The following is a 21,318-nucleotide window of genomic DNA, read 5'->3' as shown; positions in this document are numbered from 1 at the left end:
TTAGAAAACAGTGAGTAGTTTTGTGGTCCTGGTGCCTAAGATAATGTAGAGAACAGGAAAAGAGATGTCAGGTGATGGCAGGTGGTAGATTGGGTGCCAGGCAGGAAACACTGCATTTTTTTCCTATAGGGAGTGGAGAGCCAGGAAGACTGAGGCACAGAAACTAAGGAAAGCACAATAAGGAAAAGTATTACTAATTTTATTTTAACTCTGAATTTTCCTGAAGATGGTGTGTAATTCTATGCAAATTCTATGGACATGATATGCAAATGCACTTAGTACTCCCTCAAATATTTTACACAACTGGATGTGGTCTTTGCAAAAACAAACAAACAAAAACAAAAGCAAACAAACAAACTAACACTTGGTGGAAATACTGGACTAGTGGACTCAGCAGTAATATCTCTAAGTGGGGAAGCAAGCTAGCCTTGGATTTGATATTTACATCTTAACTTCATTTTCTACTAAGACTTTTTTTTTTAGCTTCTCTACTGAGTTCTTTTATGATTTGCCTTCAAGGACCTGGTGAATACCCATAGCCCTCACCCCAGTGTCTACCCTAGGTGCTGAGTGTAATCATCCCTATGTGAAGATGAATTCCACATGACTCTTTTGAAGAAGACAGAGCCTTTTAAGATATTATTTAATTACAAGTGAGAAATGCATTATTTGATTCATTAAAGAAGACCATCAGGCACAGAGGCTAAACTCAAGTTGATGAAGGCTTTTCAAATTAAGATGCTGGGTGCTTCATTATTGGAATAAGTGTTGCTTACTGGAGGGCCTGCACATGTGATGAAATGCAAATGGGTGAGGAAGGAGAAATTAGGAAGTATGCTTGTCACTTATGAGACTTTCTTGTATTTCTGAACAAGAAAACGTGATATCAGCCAGATCTTAGCTGAAAAAAGGAAGCTTATGATTTTTGTCTCCATGAAAGTCAAGCTGCCCCTCCTCCTCCATTGGCAGAAGTAGTGTACAATGAGAAAGATAATAAGTGCTTCCCATGGATCTGGTATGTATGAAAATGAGGATGTTCTTCTTGATGCACAGAACCTTGTATAAGTTAAGTATATACTCGAATTTGTTGAATAAATGAATATTACCAACCCTGGCGTAAGCCAAATTCCAAGCCTGAGCAACTGAAAAATCAAAGTATATTTTACATGGATCGCTAATTGTATCCTTCTTGTTATGTATAGAGGCTTTTAATTTAAAACCTCTATATGCAGTTACTATTCTAGGCACTGGGAACACAACATTTTGCTGAATAAAACAACAAAACTCTCTTTTCCCTTGGAGTTTACATTCTGGATGATATAAAACAAACAAGATAAACATGTAATATATATCTTATGTGTAGGTAGTGATAGATGCTAAAGAGATAAATAAAGTAATTAAGGGGACTAGGGAAATTGGGAGGTGGTCAGGAAGAATTGCAACTTTTCATATGTGGCCAGGGAAGGTCTCAGTTAGATGATGACTGATAACCATTAATATCATAGTCCTGTTGATCAATATTTCTGGTTCTTCTTCTGGGCACATGATAGATTATATTTCCTTGCTACTTTGGAATTAGAGATGCCTAGTCACTTGCTTTGGCTGATAAAATATGAGTAGAAGTGATTTGTGCTATTTTGGCATATAAGCTTTAAGAGCTAGTGTATGATTCTTCATGCTTTTCCTTTCCCTGTGCCACATCAATGATCCAAAAGTGCTGTTCCATCATCTTGGGACCTGGAGTGAGGATAACATGGGGCAGAGCCCAGCCACCCCAAAACGGACATGCATTATGACTTGTATTAAGCTGCTGAGTTTCAGGGGTGCTTGCTACTGAAGCATAACCTAGCCCAACCTATCTGATACAATGACAATTGATTAAAGACCGGAAGGAAGTTGGGGAGTAAGAAGTGTGAATATTTAGGGAGGAGCACTCCCAGCATGGGTCATAGTGCAAACGCCTCAAAGTGGGAATACGCTTAGCATTTTAGAGTCAAGTGAATGAGGAAATACAGTAGTAGAAGATGCAATCTGAGAAATGATGGACCTCCAGATCGTGTTGGGTCCTGTGTACCATTGTAAAGACTTTAATTTTTTCTGTAAGTGAAATGTCAGTCATTAGAAAAGGAATAACATGATCTGACTTAAAATTTTTAAAAACATTCTACTTGGTTGTTGGGGATAAATTGAGGTGGGAGTAAGATAGGAGCAGGGAGAACAGTAAGGAGGCTATTGCTTTAAATCTAGGTGAGAGAGAAGAGTTGCTTGACTCACTGTCGTAGCTGTGGAGGTGGTGAGAAATGGTTGGATTCTGGATATATTTTTTATATAAAGCTGATATAATTTGCTGGTGGATCAGAAACAGGTTGGAAGAAAAAGAACGGAGTCAAGGATGACTCCAAGATTTTTGCCATAAGAAAATGGAAGGCTAGAGTTGCTATTTCCTGAAATGGAGAAGACTGTGGTAAGTTTGTTGCGGAAAGCACAGGACCTCAATTTTGGACAATGTTAAGTTTGGGATGCTCTTTAGACTCCCAAGTAGAGATGTTGAGTAGACAGGTCCATGATGGAAACATAAATCTGGGGTCCACTGGTGTATAGATAGTATTTAAAATCATGAGGCTCGATGATAGCACCAAGCGGAAAAGAGTGGAGAGAAAGGCATAGAGGTCTAAGGATTGAGCTTCTTAACTGAATGCTAAGAGATCAGGGAGATGAGGAGAAACAGCAAAGCAGGATGAGAAGGAGCTGCTAATGGGTAAGAAAAACAACAACAAGAAAGTGTGCTGAAGAAAGACGTTCAGCATGTTAAATTCTACAGATAGGTCAAATGAGATGAGGTCTGAGAATTGAGCATGGGATTTAGAAAATAGTGGTCATTTGTAACTTTGATAAAAACAGTTTGCCTGGAGTGAAGTGCCAACAGCCTGATGGGACTATGCTCAAGAGATAATGGGAGAAAAGAAATGGAGACAACTCCTTCAAGGAATTTTGAAAAGGAAGTTAAAAAAAAAATGGAGCTTTACTGGACAAGAAGTGGAGTCAAGAGAAGATTGGGAAACAGATGGGAGAACTAACAGCAATTGTGTAGGCAAATGGAAAAGATCTACTAGAGAAGAAAAGATTGATAATGCTAGAGAGAGAGGGGAGATTGCAGGAGCAGTGTTCCCACATAGACAAGAGGAGATGAGATCTAGTGCACAAACAGAGGGGATGGCTTTTGCTAGGAGTTCATCTGGGAGAAATATGCACAGATGCAGGGAGGTGGTTGCATATGGAGATGAGAGCATGTGGAAGTTATCATCTGAGTGCCTGTGTTTTCTTAGTGACATTGGAAGCAAGCTCATGAGCTCAGAGTAAGGGTGACAATTTAAGGAGAGATGAGAAGGTATAAAATGGTGGTTGAGGAGAGTAGGAAAGTGAATGGATTCAGAAAATAGACTGTGACTGTCAGGCAGCGTTAAAGTGAGTAAACAAGAATTCAAGGGAGACCAATGAACATGTTAGTGTGGTTTTCTCGGGCCACTATCAGCTGTGTGGGTAGATAAAGAGATGGGTTTACACAGGTTGGTGGTTTGCCATAGCAGACTGAAGAGGAAACAAGGGGGCAAAACAGCTGAGGATTTATGCAAGGGTGCAATGGTATCATAATTAACGATGGAATTTAAGTTGGCCAATGAGGAAATGAGCAGGGTTAGTTATTAGAAAATACATTAGGATCAATGAATTGTGAAAACAGTAGTAGTGGCCGCGGCTGACTGAATGCCTACAATGTACCATCAACTGGGGTAGGTGCTTAACATTAATTAATGCTAATTTACAACAACCCTGTATGGTGGGATTTATAATTCCAAATGTATAGATTGCTAATAGACTGACCTCACATATTGTGACCACAAGTGAAGCAATAAGAGATAGTTGAAACTTAATCAGTTATCATTTCAATATCCAATACACAATGCATATATTCAATATCAATAACAAGGGTTATGTGACTCTAGGAACCTGGAAGAAATGGGAAGATACTTACAGATATTAAGGTTTTGCCAAAGAAATGCAAAACCCAACCAAGAGACTGACTTGGGCAAGAGTTACAGGCTTCCTAGAGCATAAGCATAGAAATGTGCATAAATTGAGTGCAGGGACAAGAGTGACACAAATAGCCACTTCTTAAAATTGATCTGCAACTATGAATAAAGTTCAGCACATCCAAGCAGAATCAACAGGAATCCAGTCAGCATCCCAGCTGAACTCTGGAGTCTTTGGTGACAAACAAGCAAACTCAGAAAGGCAACCCACATATGACATGGGGAGATACACTGGTTTTCTAAGTGAGGTGTGAGAGGGGTCAGTTCAGGTAGCTGAAGCTCCAGGTCTCTCGGTTGAAAGTAACCTCAGTGACTTTTGATGATATTTGTCTAAACAAATAGAGAATTGTTAAATATTAAACTTTAAGGCTGAGGAATCTATGCAAGTTTTACATATTTCTAATGTTTACATGACTTTGGCCAAACTGAGTGACAGACTTGTGAATCCAACTTACATTATGTAATTGAATACCTGATTAAACTTGTGATTTTCATTTGAAGTCTCATTAAGTTTATGTACTGTATTAGAATATCTGAGAGCTACAGTTTCCCACATTTCTAAGTTTAATTTATTAGATTTAAGGTTTTTTTTTTAAATTAAGGAAATTTTATTTGTTGTCAGACAATTGAAATCCTTAAGAAAGGGATGAAATACATTAAACCTATAAATGCACTTTAAAATATTTGAAGCTGTTTAATTAACCAAATTTGTAAATGAAAGTCAAACGCTAGTCATAAGCTTCTTCAAAAGTGATTGATTGTTAAAATTTACCAGCCTTATCTCACTCCCTCTTGGGAGAGCACCAGAATCACAACTAACTGCTGAACAATCATTGACAGGAAGACACTGGAACTCACCAAAAAAGATACTCCACAACAAAAGACATGTTGGGTGACTGGTTGGGTGACTCGCAAACTGGAGAACAATTATACCACAGAAGTCCACCCACTGGAATGAAGGTTCTGAGCCCCACATCAGGCTTCCCAACCTGGGGGTCCTGCAATGGGAGGAAGAATTCCCAGAGGATCAGACTTTGAAGGCTAGCGGGATTTGACTGCAGGACTGCAACAGGACTGGGGGAAACAGAGACTGCACTCTTGGAAGGCACACACAAAGCAGTGTGTGCATGAGGACCCAGGGGGAAGGAGCAGTGACCCCATAGGAGACTGAGGCAGACACAACTGCTAGTGTTGGAGGGTCTCCTACAGAGGCGGGGTGTGGCTGTGGCTCACCGCGGGGACAAAGACACTGGCAGCAGAAGTTCTGGGAAGTACTACTTGGTGTGAACAATCCCAGAGTCAGCCATTAGCCTGACCAAAGAGCCTGTAGGCTCCAGTGTTGGGTTGCCTCAGGCCAAACAACCAACAGGGAGGGAACCTAGCCCCACACATCAGAAGACAAGTGGATTAAAGTTTTACTGAGCTCTGCCCATCAGAGCAACACTCAGCTCTACCCACCACCAGCCCCTCCCATCAGGAAGCTTGCACAAGCCTCTCAGAAAGCCTCATCCACCAGAGGGCAGACAGCAGAAGCAAGAAGAACTACAATCCTGAAGCCTGTGGAACGAAAACCATATTCACAGAAAGATAGACAAGATGAAAAGGCAGAGGGCTATGTACCAGATGAAGGAACAAGATAAAACCCCAGAAAAACAACTAAATGAAGTGGAGATAGGCAACCTTCCAGAAAAAAGAATTCAGAATAATGATAGTGAAGATGATACAGGACATTGGAAGAAGAATGGAGAAAAAGAACGAGAAGATGCAAGAAATTTTTAACAAAGATCTAGAAGAATTAGATAACAAACACCCAGAAGAATTAAAGAACAAACAAACAGAGATGAACAATACAATAACTGAAATGAAAAATACACTAGAAGGAATCAATAGCAGAATAACTTAAGCAGAAGAAAGGATAAGCGACCTGAAAGACAGAATGGTGGAATTCACTGCCACAGAACAGAATAAAGAAAAAAGAATGAAAAGAAGTGAACACAGCCTAAGAGACCTCTGGGAAAACATTAAACACACCAACATTCGCATTATAGGGGTTCCAGAAGGAGAAGAGAGAGAGAAAGCACCCAAGAAAATATTCGAAGAGATTATCATCAAAAACTTCCCTAACGTGGGAAAGGAAATAGCCACCCAAGTCCAGGAAGCACAGAGAGTCCCAGGCAGGATAAACGCAAGGAGAAACATGCAAAGACATATAGTAACAAAATTGACAAATATTAAAGACAAAGAAAAATTATTAAAAGCAACAAGGAAAAAGTGACAAATAACATACAAGGGAACACCCATAAGGTTAACAGCTGATTTCTCAGCAGAAACTCTATAAGCCAGAAGGGAGTGGCACAATATATTTAAAGTCATGAAAGGGAAGACACTACAACCAAGATTACTCTACCTGGCAAGGATCTCATTCAGATTTGATGGAGAAATCAAAAGCTTTACAGACAAGAAAAAGCTAAGAGAATTCAGCACCACCAAACCAGCTCTACAACAAATGCTAAAGGAACTTCTCTAAGTGGGAAACACAAGAGAAGAAAAGAACCTATAAAAACAAAGTCAAGACAATTAAGAAATGGTAATAGAAACATACAAATTGATAATTCCCTTAAATTTGAATGGATTAAATGCTCCAACCAAAAGACACAGGCTTGCTGAATGGATATAAAAATAAGACCTATATATATTCTATCTGTAAGAGACCCACTTCAGACCTAGGGACACATACAGACTGAAAGTGAGGGGATGGAAAAAGATATTCCATGCAAATGGAAATCAAAAGAAAGCTGGAGTAGCAATACTCAAAACAGATAAAATAGACTTTAAAATAAAGAACGTTACAAAAGACAAGGAAAGACACTACATAATGATGAAGGGACCAATCCAAGAAGAAGATATAACAATTATAAATATATATGCACCCAACATACGAGCACCTCAATACATAAGGCAAATGCTAACAGCTGTAAAAGAGGAAATCGACAGTAACCCAATAATAGTGGGGGACTTTAACACCTCACTTACACCAATGGACAGATCATCCAGACAGAAAATTAATCAGGAAACACAAACTTTAAATGACACAATAGACCAGACAGATTTAATGGATATTTATAGGACAATCCAACTGAAAACAGCAGATTACACTTTCTTCCCAAGTGCACAAGGAACATTCACCAGGATAGATCACATCTTGGGTCACAAATCAAGCCTTGGTAAATTTAAGGAAATTGAAATCATATCAAGCATCTTTTCCGACCACAATGTTACAAGATTAGAAATAAACTACAGGGAAAAAAATGTAACAAACACAAACACATGAGGCTAAAAACTATGTTACTAAATAACCAAGAGATCACTGAAGAAATCAAAGAAGAAATCAAAAAATACCTAGAAACAAGTGACAATAAAAACATGACAACCCACAACCTATGGGATGCCGCAAAAGCAGTTCTAAGAGGGAAGTTTATAGCAATACAATCTTACCTCAAGAAACAAGAAAAATCTCAAATAAACAATCCAACCTTACACCTAAAGGAACTACAGAAGGAAGAACAAACAAAATCCGAAGTTAGTAGAAGGAAAGAAATCATAAAGATCAGAGCAGAAATAAATGAAATAGAAACAAAGAAGACAATAACAAAGATCAAGAAAACTAAAAGCTGGTTCTTTGAGATGATAAACAAAATTGATAAACCTTTAGCCAGACTCATCAAGAAAAAGAGGGAGAGGACTCACATCAATAAAATTAGAAATGATAAAGGAGATGTTACAATGGACACCGCAGAAATACAAAGCATCATAAGAGACCACTACAAGCAACTCTATTCCAATAAAATGGACAACCTGGAAGAAATGGACAACTTCTTAGAAAGGTATAACTTTCCAAGACTGAACCAGGAAGAAATAGAAAATATGAACAGAACAATCACAATTAATGAAATTGAAATTGTGGTTAAAAACCTTTCAACAAACAAAAGTCCAGGACCAGATGCCTTCACAGGTGAATTCTATCAAACATTTAGAGAAGAGCTAACACCCATCCTTCTCAAACTCTTCCAAAAAATTGCAGAGGAAGGAACACTCCCAAACTCATTCTACAAGGCCACCATCACCCTGATACCAAAACCAGACAAAGATATCACACACACAAAAAAAATTACAGACCAATATCACTGATGAATATAGATGCAAAAACCCTCAACCAAATACTAGCAAACAGAATCCAACAACACGTTAAAAAGATCATACACCACGATCAAGTGGGAATTATCCCAGAGATGCAAGGATTCTTCAATATACGCAAATCAATCAGTGTGATATACCATATTAACAAACTGAAGAATAAAAACCAAATGATCATGTCAATGGATGCAGAAAATCTTCTGACAAAAGTTAACACCCATTTATGAGAAAAACTCTCCAGAAAGTGGGCATAGAGGGAACCTACTTCAACATAGTAAAGATCATATATGACAAACACACAGCAAACATCATTCTCAATGGTGAAAAACTGAAAGCATTTCCTCTTAGATCAGGAACAAGACAAGGATGTCCACTCTCGCCACTATTATTCAACATAGTTTTGGAAGTCCTAGCCACCACAATCAGAGAAGAAAAAGAAATAAAAGGAAAACAAATTGGAAAAGTAGAAGTAAAACTGTCACTGTTTGCAGATGACAGGATACTATACATAGAGAATCCTAAAGATGCTACCAGAAAACTACTAGAGCTAATCAATGAATTTGGTAAAGTTGCAGGATACAAAATTAATTCACAGAAAGCCCTTGCACTCCTATACATTAACAACGAAAGATCAGAAAGAGAAATTAAGGAAACAACCCCATTCACCATTGCAACAAAAAGAATAAAATACCTAGGAAAAAACCTACCTAAGAAGGTAAAAGACCTGTACTCAGAAAACTATAAGACACTGATGAAAGAAATCAAAGATGATACAAACAGATGGAGAGGTATACCATGTTCTTAGGTTGGAAGAATCAATACTGTGAAAATGACTATACTACCGAAAGCAATCTACAGATTCAATGCAATCCCTATCAAATTACCAATGGCATTTTTTACAGAACTAGAACAAAAAATCTTAAAATTTGTATGGAGACACAAAAGGCCCCGAATAACCAAAGCAGTCTTGAGGGAAAAAAACAGAGCTGGAGGAATCAGGCTTCCTGACTTCAGACTATACTACAAAGCTACAGTAATCAAGACAATATGGTACTGGCACAAAAACAGAAATATAGATCAATGGAACAGGATAGAAAGCCCAGAGATAAACCCATGCACATATGGTCAACTAATCTATGACAAAGGAGGCAAGCATGTACAATGGAGAAAAGACAGCATCTTCAATAAGTGGTGCTGGGAAAACTGGACAGCTGCATATAAAAGAATGAAATTAAAACACTCCCTAACACCATACACAAAAATAAACTCAAAATGGATTAAAGACCTAAATGTAAGACCGGATACTATAAAACTCTTAGAGGAAAACAGAGGAAGAACACTCCTTGACATAAATCACAGCAAGGTCTTTTTTGACCCACCTCCTAGAGAAATGGAAATAAAAACAAAAATAAACAAATGGGACCTAATGAAACTTAAAAGCTTTTGTACATCAAAGGAAGCTATAAACAAGACGAAAACACAACCCTCGGAATGGGAGAAAATGCTTGCATATGAATCAACGGACAAAAGATTAATCTCCAAAATATATAAACAGCTCATGCAACTCAATATTAAAAAAAACAACCCGATCAAAAAATGGGCAGAAAACCTAAATAGACATTTCTCCAAAGAAGACATACTGATGGCAAAGAGGCACATGAAAAGCTGCTCAACATCACTAATTATTAGAGAAATGCAGATCAAAACTACAATAAGGTATCACCTCACACGGGTCAGAATGGGCAGCATCAGAAAATCTTCAAACAACAAATGCTGGAGAGGGTGTGGAGAAAAGGGAACCCTCTTGCACTGTTGGTAGGAATGTAAATTGATACAGTCACTCTGGAGAACAGTATGGAGGTTCCTTAAAAAACTAAAAATAGAATTACTATATGACCCAGCAATCCCACTACTGGGCATATACCCAGAGAAAACCATAATTCAAAAAGACACATGCACCCCAATGTTCATTGCAGCACTATTTACAATAGCCAGGTCATGGAAGCAGCCTAAATGCCCATCAACAGACGAATGGATAAAGAAGATGTGGTACATGTATACAATGGAATATTACTCAGCCATAAAAAGGAACTAAATGGGGTCATTTGTGGAGACGTGGATGGACCTAAAGTCTGTCATGCAGAGTGAAGTAAGTCAGAAAGAGAAAAACAAATATCGTATATTAACGCATATATGTGGACTCTAGAAACATGGTACAGATGTACCAGTTTGCAAGGCCAAAATAGAGACACAGATGTAGAGAACAAACGTATGGGCACAAAGGCGGGAAAGTGGGGGGAGGGGGGTGGTGGGATGAATTGGGAGATTGGGATTGACATGTATACATCAATATGTATAAAATAGGTAACTAAAAAAACCTGCTATATAAAAAATAAATAAAATTCTAAATAAATAGGATAAAATTCAACAAAAACTTTACTAGCCTTATAAATGGATTAATAAGATTTGAAGCCGAACTTAAAAGCTTAAAGAAGAATTCGAGTTTTCAATTTGTAACTTTAATTTAAAAAATTAATTTAAAAAACCAAACTAAGCCTCTGATTAATCTTTCTATGCACTAAAACTTCCCTTGAGAATGCCAAAAAATCTCCTAGCAACAGAGATGAGGAAACTGTGGCAGGCAGTTACTAAGTGGCAGAGCTGGGATCCGGAGTCTGCCAGCTGCAAAAACTTTTAAGCTTTTATCATCACTCTTCATCGTCTTCTCTTGACAAATAATTAGACAACAGTAACATACAATTAATATAAAGACTTGAAGGGTTCATTCTTTCTCCCATGTCCTGCAATGCCTCAGGGTTATAATTATATCATTATCCCACAGTGCAGAGTGAGGTGGAGTAGGTGTTTAAGGATTGGACTGAATTAGTATGACTTTAATTATAACATACCCTGGAAATGGCTTTTCTTACTAAATCCCTCATGTTGGCATGTGTATATATACTTTGCCAGTTTCTCATAAAAGTAGAGTATAAACAGAGAGAAGAAATCCAATAACCTATGGCTGATTATTTAAACTATAAGTATGCTTGCTTTATAGGTAAACTGGAGTTTCCTGTCCTCAAGCTTTTTCCTTAGATTGGTTCTGTGTGTACCTAGGAAGAGGGATTGCATGGAGGGACGTTCCCCTTCAAGTATTCTAATGAAAAACAAAATCCAAATCTCCAAACAGATAAGATATCATAATTCTCATTAGCCGCCAAGGCTATTGAAGGTCGTTCAGAACACTCAGCCTATTATCAGGGACTGTACTCTAAAGAGCCTCCTAAAATTTCTTGCAGAACTGTTTTAGATTTCTCTATTAGACAGCTTCTTCAGTACCAATGGTCTCCCATTGTCTCTGCATTTTCTGTTAACAAGAAGGAAGGCCAGTAATGGTTGTTGAGGGACAGAGTTGGTGGCCTTCCCAACAACTATCTAAGTCCTTCCTCCCTGCTAACAGATGCCCAGCACTGCTCAGGTATCAGACAGGAAGCCCAGGGTCTCTTTGCCAGTGATAGGTATAGAGGTGTACATGGGACCTAGTTTTAGACAATGAGACATAGGAGTAAGACTGCAGTAGTGAGTAGGAGGCTTCTGGGAAAGATTTCTTCCCTGATATGAGGGAGTGCTGTGAGCAAGAGCTCTCCCTGCTGATGAGATGCTGTCCCTTAAGCAAGTGATGCTTGGAATTTCAGCAGCCATCTGGAAACTAACGGTAAAAGGTAAAATTCCCACTTAAAGCAACATTTGCCTAGGAGAGATCAAAACTGATGTGTTTTTGTCACAACTTTTTCTAAACAGCAGAACCTGATAAAGGACAGTGAACTTTGAAGGACCCCAGGAATCAGATCCCTACTGGACAAAACTGAAGACCCTTTGCTGACCAATGAACATCGCCACTGATTTTGACAAATCCTGGACAGCTAATGGATTTACTCTGCTCTGTCCAGAGTACTAGTTTCTATCCTTAGTTAGCCTAACCACCATGAACCGCTCCTTCTCATTTAGCTCTTAAAAACCCCTGACTTCTCTCCTTCAAGAAACGTCTCAGTGAACTTTTTCAAGGATCTATGACCCCTTGACTATTAATTTAATAAACTGGCATTTTAAAACAAACAAACAAACAAACAAAACCTACGGTCTGGTTTTATTCGCTACATGAGCATAGGGAAGCACAGGATTCTCCAGCTCTGTCACCTCGTGATGGTGCTGAATTGACCCTAAAACCTCCCACCACTACTAGACCTCTTGCTAAGTGAAACTCAAGTATCCTATATCATGCCAGATATCCGCAAATTACAGCCCATGAGCCAATAAATAAAGCTTTATTGGAACACAGCCATGCTCCAGTGTTCATGTATTGTCTTTGGCTACTTTCGTGCTGTACCTGCAGAGGTGAGTGGTTACAACAGAGACAGCATGACCTGCAAAGCCTAAACTATTTACTAGCTGGCCCTTAGCAGAAAAAGTTTGCTAACCTCAGTTTTAAGTACTACTAGGTGAATTTTCTGTCACATCATATTGAAAGCATGGTGGAAATGATACAGGTATATTTTGGCTATTTCTTCCATTTCCCGGGTCCTCCCAGTAAACTCCCAGTAAGATTATTCCTGCATGCACTGCCTGGTGGGCCACAGACAGGATCCAATACCTACTTAATCTACAGTCTGTACAACTGACCTTACCACTGTCCAGTGGCCCCAGCTCTTTTTCAAGTCTGTGGCTGAGCCACGCTCTGTCCCAATATGAATAGCACACATGTAGTCTGGAACATTCTTAGAACAGTTTCCTTCCCCTTGGCTACCTTCTGTTCATCTTTTCTGGCTTAGCTCAAAGGTCATTCCCTCAAGAAAAGATTCCCTGACCCACCAAATAGGTCATGTCCTATTTTACGGTCTCATGGGATGCTAAATTTCTCTATCAGAGCACTTATCAAAAATTGTAATAAGGCCTATGTTGTGCAATTAGTTTTTATTCTCTCCCTTCCTTTTTAGAATAAAAGCTCTGTAAGTGCAGGGGCTATCTGTCTTGTTTTTCTTTATCCTCAGTGCCTAGAACTTTACCTTATGTGTAAAACACACAAAATAGATATTAACAGAGGAATGAGGAATAAGTGCATGGAACAAATAGTACCAACCGTATTTTGAACCATGTGAAGTCCTATGTCCTTTACTAGACCATGTCTATCTTTCAGAAATATAGAAATGACTCCAATGTGTTAGGCTGATGTGTTATTATATGAGTCTGAGAGTGTCCTGATAAGTGTGCCAAGATCTGGCACCATGGCCACCCAACCTGGCTAGCACGTTCCTCATTTTTCTAATATGACATGTCAGTTGCCTAATCCATCCACCAGGTGCTCTTGCACTTGTGTACGTCAACCTCTGCTTACCTACAGAGGGAGCTGTGCCCCTCACCAGCTACGTGCCCTTAACTGGCTACTTGACCTTCCTTTTCTTACCTGTAAAATGAGGACATGGTACATAGATTAGAGATTTCCCTTCCCACTGTGAAGAGGATGTGTAAATTTCTGCCTAAACTTAGACACCATCACAGAAATAAAGAGGAAGAGGGGAAACACCTTGAGAAGGAAAACGTGGTCCCGATAGTCTTAATAGCAGAATCCACAGGATATTTACCTGGGACAGTTTTAAACTCAGAGACTGCATTACCTTTCTTTTATCTTTTCTTTTCTTTTTAAGAAACTGTTTTCTGCTAATCTTATTTCCATTCTGTTTAAAGCCTGGGGAAGAACAGCTTAAGACCACTCCGTGGTTGTTCCTACCCTTTCAGTGGCCTGAGCAGTGGGAGCTGCAGACCAGTCCTCAGTGGCGGGCTGAGGGCTCCCGTCTTGTGCAGGAACTTCTGGGCAGGCACAGAGGCACCTGCGCCTTCAGACCCGTCTGCGACCGCGGGTAGAACACAGTGAACTTGGGAGCTGCAGCAGTCCATTCACCCCGATGCTCCTCCTTGGCCATGGCCTTCTCAGCATGGCCTGCTCTTCCTTTTCAGTCTCTCCATCACCTCTGTAGAAGCAGAGATCAGGCGGGACCTCCCACGGGTGTGCACACGGGATGGTACCACACATGTGCAGAACTTCCTGGGCCAGGATCCACCACCTCAGACCCACTGAGTGAACTCCCTTGTTGCTGCAAGGATGGCAGCGTCCACAGGGCGCAGAGGAGAGTCTGTGTTACAGGGAGCTGTGGTTGGTGGGTTAACGTACAACACCTCTGTGAGAGGCTGGTCGCCAGCCCTGGGATCAGTAACCCCCAGAAGACGCGGCCCCTGGAAGGCTGCCTGGATCTGGTTAGTGAAGTTTCCAGGGGTGAAGCGGGCAGCAATAGGAGTGGCTCCAGTGACAGCAGCAAACTTCAGCACAGCCCTCTGGCCAGTGTTCCTGGAAGATATGACACTGATCAGTCAGTTTTTAAATGGTAGCAATGGCACAAGCCATCTGCAGAAGCTTCTCCCAGGTCCCCTTCAGATCTATAATGTAGATGCCATCACTTTTCCTTTAGGAGATGTATTATTCCATTTGGAAGTCAAGGTTGGTGCCACCTAAGTGGGTTTCTGCTGCTTGGAATTTGAGGACATCCTCCTCCTTCATCTGTGGGACATCAAGTGTTCTAAACTTTGTGAACGTTTCCCTTTAAGTTACAATGAGAACCCAAGACAATGCTGTATGGACTCCTCTCTGGGTAAGTGAGGAAAGGCTGCATTACCTTTCATTGGCAAGTCTGAAGTTTTCTTCATCCATCAACAAGCATGGGATCTTGAGAGCAAAATGGATTCAGAAGGAAAATGTCACTTTCAGTTATAACATCAAGTTTCATTGAGCCTAAACCAAAGTTTCAGTCTCACTCCCAATTTAAAATTTCTGCTTTTCCCAACATCCCCTGATTTGCAACCCTCAACATAGCCCTGAGTCATGGGCAGGAATCTTCAGCGGGGAGTGAGAAGTGTATGTCTGGGTGTATTCTCCTCACTTCTACTGGATCTCCAGATTTGGGGTAAAAGGGAGGGGAAGAGGAAGAAGAGAGAGAAACATCCTTTCCTAGTGCTGCTGTTAATGTTTTATGTTTCCCTCGGCTACTCCTGCCTGTCTCTAGAGGCTTCCATACGCTGGTCTTTGGCCAGTTGCTTGTGGATTACTTGGAGGCACCCTGAGGACCTACACACTGTGCAGCCCCTGACATTCATGTGAGTGACACACAATCCAGCTGATATCTTGCCCTCCTTCACTCTCAGCTTTTGCAATCACCTTACTGCCATTTTCTGCTGGGACGACCTTCAAGGAGCTTTAAATCCAGTTACCTTCAAAATATCCTCTGGGCCCGTAGAAAACTCAGGCATCCCTTCCATGCTGAATAGTGGCGTCACTGCTCCTCTGTGGCTTTTTCTCCTTACCCTGCTGTTGCCAACTGCTCCTCTGGCTCCCACCTTCAGGGTGCTCAGACAAGCCATGCTGGGCTCACATATGCCCCCACCTATAGGGAAGGGATCATGTGTCAAAATCCCAAGAACTTTCTCACTCTCCTCTGCTTGAGAGGCAGCACCTTCATGGGCCTGAGACTGTCTATAACTCAGCCAGCATCCAGAGAGGAGTGAGAAGCCAGGTTCCCCTTCTTGCAGGCAGCCCCAATTTCTTGGAGTGGTTCTCTTAGAGCTAGTCTCATCTGACCTGAGAAGTGAGTAACTCATGGGGAATGGAGGAGTGATGACACAACAGTTCATATGCAGCCAACAACTCATTAGTAAGAAGTTCCTACTTAAGCAAACTGAATTTGAGTTTCTTACCTTTTCTTATGTAGGTGGTGGGGTATTGCAAGGCTATCTGGTCTACCTTTTAATAATGTCTGTATATGTACCTAGCATCTCCATTTTAGAATGTGAGAGTTATTTCAGCTTTGCAGCTGTAGCCCAAAGTCCATGACAAGAAGAGCCCCATTTAACATCCTGTTAAATAAATTTAAATATATATAATATTTTACCAAATTTGGATCATATATTTTATAACTTCCTTTTTCTTACTTAAAGATGTATTGCAAAATTTCCCTTGTTACTAAACATGCTCTGAAATGTTATTTTTAATACCTGTGAGAGGGAGACAAATAATCTCTCACAGCATCAGTAGTATTCAGGCTGGGTCTAAAAGGGTGAGTCATAGTTTTCTAGGGAGAGAAAAGGGAAACCTCATATGAAAAGATATAGAATCAAGAAAGAACATCAGGGCTTCCCTGGTGGCGCAGTGGTTGAGAATCTGCCTGCCAATGCAGGGGACACGGGTTCGAGCCCTGGTCTGGGAAGATCCCACATGCCGCGGAGCGACTAAGCCCGTGAGCCACAATTGCTGAGCCTGCGCGTCTGGAGCCTGTGCTCCGCAACGGGAGAGGCCACGATAGTGAGAGGCCCGCGCACCGCGATGAAGAGTGGCCCCCACTTGCCGCAACTAGAGAAAGCTCTCACACAGAAACGAAGACCCAACACAGCCATAAATAAATAAATAAATAAATAAAATTTAAAAAAAAAAAAAAAAAAAAAAAAGAAAGAACATCAAATGTTTTGGGATCTGGGAGGAAGAGGAAGGGACTTGATCTACACAATCCTGTGATATTAGAGGGTAAATACTTATTACTGCTATGATTACTATTACTATTATGATTCATTTTATTTTCAGAAGAGGAAACTGAGGCTTAGAGTAAGAGATCTGTCAGTGGTAAAGCCAGAATTCAAAGTTAAGACTTCTGGAACCTAAGAGGAAACTGAATGTAAGAAGGAAAGTTAGAAATCAAGGAGCCCAAAGTCATGACAAGGAGAAGGGGTACACTAGAAGTGAGAGGGTGAGAAGGGAAGGAAAACCCTCTCTCCGTTTCCAATTCAATCCCCTTTGTTCTCAGAGAGGCCTGGGAAGTTGACCACCAACTTCCCTCATCTGATGAGTAAAGTGTAATAAATGTATGCTTTTCCTTTTTGTACAAATGTGAAGTCATTTCCAAAATTAGCCCTGTCCAACTGTTAAAATCCCCAAGTTCCCAAACTCTCTCAACAGGAAACAAGCAGTGGACATCCAGATGTTTCTCCTCCCAGTGTTTGTGTAGTGTTTGCAGTTATCTTTTTCTTGTCAAATCATGACTTTATGAAATGCTTTATTATGGTGATTGGTCATATGCACAGAAGTCCTAGGAAGGGGAACTGAGGGCAGCCTGGGTACGGGGTGACACATAGCTCCTTAGCCAATGATCCGTCTTGGAAAACCATTTCTGAGAGCCATACTTCCAGGAAATGCTCAGAGTTAAGGAATTCACCAAGTATGTGACTCAGTTGAGACTGCTCCTTTTCTTTATGATGAGAATTAGCACAAGGAACAACCCTGATGAACTGCCCTTTGGAAGTAAGAAGGAGAAGGATCTGCCTGAAAATAACACAATCTACCAAAGGCTGTGAATACAAAAAGGACATATTCCTGCAGGAAGAGAGGTGAATGGAAGATGGGATGGTAAATAATAAACAGACTATCACCTTGGGTATCATTAGTTATCTCTCACCTTGTGCCAAGGAATGGGCTATAAAACGTCAGAATTTTACATACACTGCCTCTGCTAATCCTCAGAACGATCCTAAGAAGGAAGTACTATTTTCCTGCCCTGTTTATAGATGAGGAAACTGAAACCCAAGACAGGTTAAGAAACTGAAAATGTTATACAGCTAGTAAGTGGCTGAGCTGGGAATCCAACCTAGGTCTCAGTCCAAAGAGACTATGCATTTGACTCATCATTATATTGTGAGTGCAGTGGACATAATTCTATCATATGAAAAAAAAAGAGGGGGTGGGGATACTTTTTGTTCTGATTCTCCAAGGAGGAGTTGGGATTTTGCCTCAGTTTCTAACAACACCAGAACTGTCTGTTTTTCTCTCTTTTAGTAACATTTTAATGAGGGTCTTTCTCTTCCTTCCTCTATGGCACCTATTTTGCTTTGGCATTGGGGTCACTTTTGATCACTTGTCTTGTTTTTAAGCTGGCATTGTTTCATTCTTTCTTTGAATCCCAAAGAAAGATATGAAAGGCAAACAGCACATACCTGACAGCTCATGGCGATTAGCAATGGAAACAACAAACAAACAAAACAAAACAACTACAGGATTGGATCCTAGAAGCCTTTCTCCTGCCAGATAACTGGTGACCAAAGTGATCAGACTTTCAACTCATATCACACTGGATTATTTGATCTTTTTTCCTCCTCTTTAATTATGATCTTAACCAAAACTCCATGTTCTTTGTCCCACTATTAAAGTGAGGGAAGGAAGAAAAAACAAAGATAAATATAACCAACTTTATTTGGATCTGCTATGTCTCATTAGCAATTTTATGGTTTGGGTATAGAGTAATACTTAGTCCAGAGAAGGCATTTGCTCTTTCTGATTTATTTTTTAAACTAAATGTTTAATTGTTTTGTCCCCTTTGGCCTCACTAGAGAAAGGTCTATATCCTCCATGCACATACTGTAAGAATGGGCATCAACAGAAGTCAAACATCTGCTCACCAGACCTGCCCCTAAGTCTTCTTCTTAAGCACCAGGGGAAGAATCTCAAGTTAGTCTCCAGTTTGACTTTGCAAGAATGCTGCAGAATCCTCTGTAGTGTTTTTGCCTCTCACCTTTCCTGGGAGTTTATAGGGGGCTTTGAAGTTCCTCTGAACAAACAGGGTCTCTGTGTTTCACTATTGCTGAGCCAACCCTGGGGCCTTAGTTCCATCAGCTCCTTATTAAGTGTTTAGTAATTCCAGTTTCCACCTTTTGGTCTTGCTTGCTTTGCAAACATCTGGAGAGAATTAGCTCCCAGGTCTCTGTAACATACCCATTTTGTGGTTCTAGGGAGAATTGTGTGCTAGGGGATGTTGTTGCCCTTAACGAGCTTTCTTTATGGTGTTTAACTGTAAAAGGTACCCTCATTAATATCAACAGACAAAGAGAAAGTGAGGCTGTTCCACCTCTATTTAGCTCTTGCCTTCTTGACTGTGCGTGAGCCCTTCTTGCTGAAAAAGGAAGAATAAATATCACGAAAATGGGAATGAAGTACAAGATGAAAAGAGTACATCATAAGAATAATAATAACAACAATAATGTCCAGACACTTGAAATGAGTAGAAGTCTATCCCTGCCCAATTCATGTGCCTGGTATATATGTATTAAGGTTTACTGTAAGTATAAACCACACTCTAGATTTGGAAGACTTAGCATAAAAAATGTAAAATATTTCAATAATTTTTACATAGATTATATTTTGAAATGATAATAATTTGGAGATATAAGGTTAAAATTAACTTTACCTGTTTCTTTTTAGTTATTCAATGTGGCTATTAGAAATTTTAAAATTATGTAAATGGCTCATCTGTGTGTTTTGCATCATGTTTCTATTAGACAGCAGTGCACTGAAGGACCAGACAAATGATTTAACAGGGTATGACTCTGGACTTGCAAGAGTCCCATGACTTGGAATCCATGTGACATCAAAGTGAACAAGAGAGATGTCGAAAGAAGTATTAAGAAAATGTCATCCTGGGCTTCCCTGGTGGCGCAGTGGTTGAGAATCTGCCTGCCAATGCAGGGGACACAGGTTCGAGCCCTGGTCTGGGAAGATCCCACATGCCGCGGAGCAACTGGGCCCGTGAGCCATAACTACTGAGCCTGCGCGTCTGAAGCCTGTGCTCCACAACAAGAGAGGCTGCGATAGTGAGAGGCCCACGCACCGCGATGAAGAGTGGCCCCCGCTTGCCACAACTAGAGAAAGCCCTCGTACAGAAACGAAGAACCAACACAGCCATAAATTAATTAATTAATTAATTAATTTAAAAAAAAAAGAAAATGTCATCCTGCATCTCAACAAACAGGAAAAGGTGGCTATTGGAAACTACTGACTGGTAAGCTTTTTCTCAGTACAAAATTCTAGAATCAATTATTAAATACAACATTTATAAGCAAATTAGAAAGCAAGTAGATGAGTACAAGAAACCAGCTGAGTTCACTAAAAACAAGGCATACCACATCAAATTCACTACCATTTTTGATGAAATGGTTGCACTGACAAATCTAGGGAATTATATAAACATGCCTGATTTCAGCAAACTGAGACAAAACTTCTCATGACATCCTTGCAGACAAATTTCAGACAGTTGTATTGGATAATAGTAATTGGGTAAAACCACAACTGGTTGAATATTTGTATTTAGTCTTTAAAATTTACCTATAGCAAGGTCTATAGGGGAGGTCACAAAACTAAAAATTAATTGAATTAATATGATGGTTACCAAAATCAATACTCAAAAGAGAATGCATCCGTAATGGGAATATGACATACAACCACCATAAATGTAAAGTGCTTAGCTCATAAAATGAATTGTGTAGATACAGCACTAAGGTAGTCTGGCTTGAAAATAATTAATTAGTGAAAAGAATTAATTTTTTAAACTAAATGTGAATTATACTTGTGGAAAAATATCACAGGAAGTAGTAGTCTCACTTTATTGTACTTAATTGGCTAAATCCAGAATATTTTGTTCAGTTCTTGGATAACTACAATGGTGGGGGCTGAACAGTCTTAACAATGAGAAAATGAAGGCCCTACAGGCTGACAAAGAGGAGTCACGGTGGCTGTGACATGAGAGCTGTGCTCAGTGCTATCACTTGGAGAGTGTGGACATTCTGCTTTGCTACAAAATACAGACAGATCCCAGAACAATTAGTGGAAGTTACAGGAGAGGTAGGAACAGACCATAGTGAAGAAGAGTTTTTGGAGCTCTCCATGGGGAGATACTGGGTTCCTATGGCATTCAGCAGGAATGTTAAAGAAGATACTTCTACGCTGGAGGGAGACTGAAATAAGTGAGATCTTTAAATTTCCAATTCTAAAATCAGAAATCCTATTAGTATAGGGAGACTTTAAATACTCTACACATTTCTGCTTTGGTGAAATCAAGCTAAGTATCATCTGGAAGTTTCTTGAAAATGATGAGGCACCAGAAATTAGACTATCAGG

The 21,318-nt window shown here is 40.0% G+C and overlaps 1 pseudogene across 1 annotated transcript; it reads right to left on the bottom strand.

Annotated features, from left to right (window-relative positions):
• Positions 1-1,929: 1,929 nt before the first annotated feature.
• LOC309612814 (small ribosomal subunit protein uS2 pseudogene) lies at positions 1,930-19,453 on the bottom strand (annotated as a pseudogene). Its single transcript has one exon. The product of its transcript is annotated as a small ribosomal subunit protein uS2 pseudogene (transcript).
• Positions 19,454-21,318: the final 1,865 nt, after the last annotated feature.

This window comes from Balaenoptera borealis (genome assembly GCF_965194805.1).
Source record: "Balaenoptera borealis genome assembly, chromosome: 1".
Lineage (NCBI taxonomy): Eukaryota > Metazoa > Chordata > Mammalia > Artiodactyla > Balaenopteridae > Balaenoptera > Balaenoptera borealis.
The sequence above is the reverse complement of the archived record's forward strand: the minus strand, read 5'-3'. Positions and strand labels throughout refer to the sequence as shown.